A 7,110-nucleotide genomic window follows, 5' to 3' on the forward strand; every position below is an offset into this window, starting at 1 on the left:
TGGTGACCCCTTGCACACAGCAAGCCTCTGAGAGCGACACCCCGTTCCCCTTAAAAATTAAAAACACATTTTTTATGTTTAACTCTAAGTTTAAATGCTAGATTTATAACTTTATGATTTAAAATGAATTTACCTTTTCTCTTTTAAATTAAGACTACGCACATTTTAATCAAATTATTGTTATAAGCAGAAAAGTTATTTTTGAAAATTGTTATTGTTTAATACTGGAGCATGCGAAGAAACTTTGTCAATATCACCTTTCACAGCAGACTTAACGTCCCATTGCCACCCTTACTTCTGCACCGCTGCATGTGCAACCCCAGTTTGAGAACCCCTGGTGTAGAGGCACAGGGCCTTGGGGAGGCTGGATCTGCTTTGGGGAGGATGGCATTGCACTAGCGAAGATCTGTTTCTGAAAACCTAGGAAGTCACCCCCATGCCGACAGCCAGACTATTTTGAAGACTTAAGTGATGCATAGTCCTGGCTTGTACTGGCCCTGCATTTTACTCTGAGACTAAGCCGTTATGCCGTGCTGGGCCTCCCCAGCTCACAAAGGGAAGCTTGGACAAGCCTTAAGGGGATGATGACATTCTTGAATTAAAGACAAAGAGCTGGGCTTGGCTTAGAACAGCCTTTCCTAGCAACAGGGGAGATGGATTCTGGGGCAAGCAGCAGAGGCTGTCGGCTCCACAGCCAAGTAGGAACTGGGACGCTGGGACTGGCACATAAAGAAACCACTACTAGCCTCCACTCTTTGTGACCACCATTTCCAATCCCGTGGTAGCATAGCGTCCTGTTGCTGGGTCTGCATGAGCACTAGTGTCAATCTTTTATTCTCATCAGTCTCTCTCTTTCTCAAACCAGCTCTGGTCTGACTGTGCCTCTCAGCCAGATCTGTTACTAGTGAGGGAACAAGTGCAGATCCACCACCCTAGGAGATAACAAAGCTTCTACCCTGGGGAGAAGAATGGCCAAGAGGGGCCCACCATCCCAGCAGTGCCAAGGTAGGCTCAGTAGGGATTGCAGGCCATGGGATTCTCTGCTGGCACAGAAGAAACCTTCTGGTGTTCAATTAACTGGGGCATAGTGACCTGCCATTAGAGGGGGCAATTCCCTATCATTCCATGGGGAGGGGAACAGCCCACCAGAGAAACAAGGCTCACAAAACTCCATGAGGTTCTAGTCCCCTGTGCAGCAAATTCATATGTAGAGGACAGTTGGATCGCCAGCATAAATCAGGGAACTGGGAAATAAGCAAAAAAGGAAGCAAGGTATAGTAGTTAAATCAGGGACCTGGGAAGCAGCAGAGTGCTGAATGGGTTATTAACCAGGAGCTCACAAACAGGTTTGATGGGGTCACACCCATCTGTGCTTTCTTTATGGATAAATGGGAGGAGCATCTTGAAAATATTTTCTGAGGTAACATGGATCCCAGTACGGAAGAGCCTGAGTACTACTGGTCTCTCTAATCTGGCTTCCATGCCCATTCACATAGTATCAGGGCACCTGACTGTTCTTGACTGTACAGATTTGCTGAGTGATGTTGGGCAAGTCATTTCCTCCCTTCTTGTCTCAGTTTCCTCATGTGTAAAAACAGGAATAACAATGGTCCTGACTCCACTCAGGGAGGTAAGAATATATAGACAAGAGTGTTCATTTGTTAATTCGCTGACAAAAAACTTTGTGAACACAGAGTTCAGAGAGACGTTCCCCTGGTGTTATCTGGACCAGTGATCTGCTAGGTCACTCCAATCCTCAACTCTGGGAGCCAGCCTTACCCTGCTCGGCTGTGAGAATCCCCACTCCCAGGCTGTTCATGCACAGCCTCTAGCATGTAAGCTGCTTTCAGCTACGTGACTGAGCATTTTCAGCCAGCCGCTGCTTGGGGTGTGCAACCGAATGATATTAGCCAATATCTCTGGTCCCAGACACAACCCTAGGAACCTCTGGCTTGCAGTGCCCAGCTACAGGGGTGGCTCTAGGTATTTTGCTGCCCCAAGCATGCCAGGCAGGCTGCCTTTGGCGGCTTGCCTGCAGGAGGCCCCCAGTCCCGCGGATTCGGCAGCACGCCTGCGGGAGGTCCGCCGAAGCCACAGAACCAGTGGACCCTCTGCAGGCATGCCGCCGAAGGCAGCCTGCCTGCTGCCTTTGCGGCAACTGGCAGAGCCTTCCCCATGGCATGCCGACCCAGGCATGCGCTTGGTGTGCTGGTGCCTGGAGCCGCCCCTGCCCAGTTATGCCTGCTGGAAGCTGCAAGCTTATATGAGTTCGTCAATTTAACAAAGAAATTGATATGCACCAGGCTTGTTATCCCAAAGGGAGTCTCTGACATGCTTCAGACCAAATGCACTGCTTCAGGTATTTATTTACTACAAAAGATAGATTTTAAGTGATTATAAGTCAAAGTACAACAAGTCAGATTTGGTCAAATGAAATAAAAGCAAAACACATTCTAAGCTGATCTTAACACTTTCAATGCCCTTACAAACTTAGATTGCCCTTCAGCCAGGCTCTCCCCTTTCTCTCAGCGCTTCAGTTTCTTGGTGGTGATATCTGTAGATAGAGGTGGAAGAGAGAGGAAGAGCATGGCAAACGTCTCTCTCTTTTATCATGTTGTTTCTTCCCTCTTGGCTTTGCCCCAACCTTTGGTATCAGGTAAGCACAGGGGCGGCTCTAGACATTTAGCTGCCCCAAGCACAGTGGCATGCCGTGGGGAGCACTTTGCCAGTCCCGCGGCTCCGGTGGACCTCCCGCAGCTTCGGTGGAGCCACGGGACCAGCGGACCCTCCTCAGGCACGCCTACAGGAGGCCCACTGGAGCCCTGCCTGCCACCCTCCCAGCAATTGGCAGAGCGCCCCCCACCACATGCCGCCCCAAGCACGAGCTTGGCATGCTGGGGCCTCAAGCCGCCCCTGGGTAAGCAATACCTCATCGTAGTCCCAAACTGACCAAAGGAAGTGGGATGACTCACTCGAGAGTCCAGCAGATCCTTTGTTGCTGCCTAGGCCAGTGAGACTGGGCTGGGTTTGTCCCATACATGCCCTGATGAGATGTGAACTGCCCCTCTGCTCCTGGAGTGTTTTGCCTGGGCTTGTTTTAAGCCATGAGGACATATTTTCAGCCTCATAACTATATACATGAAATTACATCCTATAATATTACTGTAACAACAATGCTCAGTGCATCAATGAGCCTTCCAAAGACACCTGACATGACAAAATTTTCATTGCATACCACATAATCATATTTTAAGGATGAACATGGGGTTTCAGGGGCTTCCCCTGAGGTACAGAGCATCACATTCAGGTTGCTGGGTTCAAATTCAGTGACACTCAACCCTCTGAAGCCCAGGAAATGAAGAGTTGAGGTATACACCAACACAACCTTAACTCTGCCCCCTTGGAGCTGGCAAAAGCCACTGGGAAATACCTGTTTGGCCTACAGCTGCATTCCCTGTTTGAAGTGTAGCTCTACTGAATGGTGGAAGCATTAGTTGGAGCAACTTGACTGAGCTTTGATTGTGATATGAGGAGATCAGGGAGGCCTAAGCTCCTCCCACCCCTGTGTATGTGACAAAAGGGAAGAGGTTCATGTGTGCCTTAAGGCAGGGGTTCTCAGCCTTTTTCTCTCTGAGGCTCCGCCAACAAACTGTACAAACTCCACAGCCCACCTCTGCCAGAACAACTGGTTTTCTGCATATAAAAGCCAGGGCCAGCTCTGGGGGGTAGCAAGCAGGGCAACTGCCCAGGCCCCATGCCATATGGGGCCCTACAAAGCTACGTTGATCAGGCTTCAGCTTCAGCCCTGGGTTGCAGGGCTCAGGGCCCCGGGCTTCAGCCCCATGAGGTGGGCCTTCAGCTTTCTGCTCTGGTCCCTAGTAAATCTAATGCTGGCCCTGCTTGGCAGCCCTCCTGAAACCTGCTCATAGCCCCCCAGGGGCCCCCATACCCGTGGTTGAGAACCACTGCCTTAAGGGATCCAGTATAGCTCATGTCAGCACACACTTCTGTAGGTTATGTCAGTAGTAGTGCACAAGGGTCTTCTTGCCATGGGACTGTAAGCGGCGAGGAGGAATATGAGAGTGGTCTGTGGGTTTAAGGATGGATAACTGAAATACAGCGTTAGATGGACTCCTGGGAGTACAGGTGAATGGATTGTAAAAGGAAGTGAAGGGGCTGTAAAACTTAACAAGTATGGGGTTGTTTCTGGGGAGTAGGCTTGGTGTTTGAGTGTAGAACAGTTGTAGGTAGCTCCTGATCAGCACTTCTCACCTAAACTCAAGTTTTGCCTTAGCAAAGAGAAGGTGCTTGACTCTGTGCTACAGCTGTGCCCTTATTCCCTGAATGACATGCACTATCTGCAAAGGCAGAGAACAAACATAGTACAAATATGGCTGTTAGGGGCATACTCGTCATCATTCAAGGAGGGTAGCATTAAGATTGTGTGGACATGTGCCTCAAAGCCCGTATTTCCTGGTTTTCAGAAGTTTATACTTCAAATACCTTAATTCTTGAGTTAGTGGTTTTGAGAAGTTTGAGTTTTGCTGAACTCAATGTTCTGGAAGGCCTACAGAGCAATATGAACTCTGTATTAATGATGTTTTTGTCAGTGAATTTGCTAGGTTTTTTAATGGAAAGAGAAATGTTTGTTGTAGGAGTCATTTAGGTAGTTGTAGTTATCAGGTAGGTTTGTAGTTGGTATGCGTCTGTGGCTAGGTAATAATTATACCCAGCTCTTATATAGCACTTTTCATCAGTAGATCTGAAAGCATTTTACATCATTATCCCTATTTTACAGATGGGGAAGCTGAGGAACAGAGAGGTGAAGTGACAGGAATAGTCCTAGTCCAGTGGTCTCTCCAGTAGGCCATAGTTGCTGTGTGAGCCCTAAGTGCTCCTCTCCACTCCCATATGTGTACACTTTTTTATAGTGCTTTGAAGATAATGATCATTCTTTCAAATGTTTGCAGTGTATAGTTGCTGAGAGAAATCACAGATATGGTCTATATCCTACATTCTTGAGAGTTTTATTATGTGGTGGTTACTGTAACTTTAAGCCTGTGAGAGGAAAGTGGAGCATTTCTTCTTTACTATCCCTTCCTCCCCCATTCTTCTCTCCTCCTGCCCATTCCCATTTATCCCTCTCCCTTTCTGCAGCCCCAAACCCCTTTTCCTACCCACTCTTCTGCTTCTAGTTCCCGCTTCCCTCCACCAACCTTTCACATAGTCTGAGTGCCTGCTGAATTATCTGATCTGCTCAGATTACATTTCCCTGAAACAATAATAATGATTAAAAAACAAAGGAACAAACCTGGAGAGATGTGAATTTCACTCTCAGATTTCTGATAAGAGTAGGTTTCAAACTCAAAGTGCCTGCATGTTGGTCAGTTTTCAATGGCCATGCTCCCTGAGGCTATATGAAGGCTAGCAGCTCTCTTGGCTAGTCTTTCTTCACATGTGCACTGTAATCTGTTCAGCATGTGAGTGTTAGGCTCTTGCCTATACGGTGAGTTTTACTCCTTTTTTGAATAATGTTTTCAATATTGCTTCCCCAAAGGGGCTGTGAATGCCATGCACTAGCTGGGATGAATGTTGGTCCTGAGATCATTCTGGGGCATGATCAGAAACAGGTTTGGGGCCCCAGGTCTGAGCAAAAAAAAATAAAAATAAAAAAAGGCTGAAAGTGTCAACCTTAAGAAAGACTTTTGTGTAGGGGGTGCTGTATCTTGGAAACCCCATTTTCAAATGAGCCCAGTTTCGGAACAGTGATTCTACCCTGCACTCCCATGATGCACGCCAAATTACAAGACAATGCGACTAAGCATGCAGATTTTAGAGCATTTAGAAGAGTTGTCCTTTAAACAGTAACGGCTCCTGAACCTGAACAATGGCAGAGCTGGTGCTTGGCCCTATGTAAAGGCACTGGAGACCCTCCCCTGGAACTTCAGAGGTGCTCAGACTGCAGTGGTAGGGTAGGCACGGAGCAGGCAGATAGATGAGCAATACAGAAAAGAGGGAAAGTGCTGCTAACTGGTATTAATGAATTTAGAATTACTGTAAAAAGCAACAAAGAGTCTTGTGGCACCTTGTATCAGAGGGGGAGCCGTGTTAGTCTGGATCTGTAAAAGCAGCAGTATTCACCCACGAAAGCTCATGCTCCAAAACGTCTGTTAGTCCATAAGGTGCCACAGGATTCTTTGCTGCTGTTGCGGCACCTCATAGACTAACAGAGCATAAGTTTTCCTAGATGTATACCCACTTAATCAGACACATGGGACAACACGGGTATTCTTACAAAGTGGGTATTCACCCAGGAAAGCTCATGCTCCAATACATCTGTTAGTCTGTAAGGTGCCACAGGACTCTTTGTTGCTTTTTACAGGTCCAGACTAACAGGGCTACCCCTCTGATACTAGAATTACTGTATCAGAGGGGTAGCCGTGCTAGTCTGGATCTGTGAAAGTAGCAAAGAATCCTGTGGCACCTTATAGACTAACAGACGTATTGGAGCATGAGCTTTCCTGGGTGAATACATGCATGCATCCGACAAAGTGGGTATTCACCCACCAAAGCTCATGCTCCAATACATCTGTTAGTCTATAAGGTGCCATAGAACTCTTTGCTGCTTTTATAGAATTACTGTGTGTCCCAGCACCAGGTGAGTATGTGCACAAGGCGCTTGGGGGTGACAAATGCACCTGCAAACTGCCTGGGGGTCGGTAGGGAAACTTTACTATGTGTTTGCTTTAGTGCCCAGCCCGCAGGAGAGGTGGGTAGAGACAGAACCATGGCGCTGCTTGCATCTATTCGGGGTGGCTATTCATGTTGGTTTGCTACGCTAAATTCACTAATCATCGATGATTAATTATTGTGCATTAGACAAAATGGTTCATCCCAGCTCATGGGTTCGTGCCTGTCCCTGATTTTCATTAGTTATCGGGGGAATTTAGGGCAAGGGTCCCCACCCCCGATCCTGAGCCGCGGGCTCCTGGCGGGTGTGAGAGAGGCAGCCCCCAGCCTGGCAATGGCCCGGACACTCCGGCAGTGCCGCGGCTGCGGACAGGGGGCGCCGGTGCCCCCAGCATAGGGGCAGGCGGGGGCTGGGTTTTG

The sequence above is a fragment of the Chelonoidis abingdonii genome, chromosome 4 (assembly GCF_003597395.2).
Source record: "Chelonoidis abingdonii isolate Lonesome George chromosome 4, CheloAbing_2.0, whole genome shotgun sequence".
In the NCBI taxonomy this organism is placed as follows: Eukaryota; Metazoa; Chordata; order Testudines; family Testudinidae; genus Chelonoidis; species Chelonoidis abingdonii.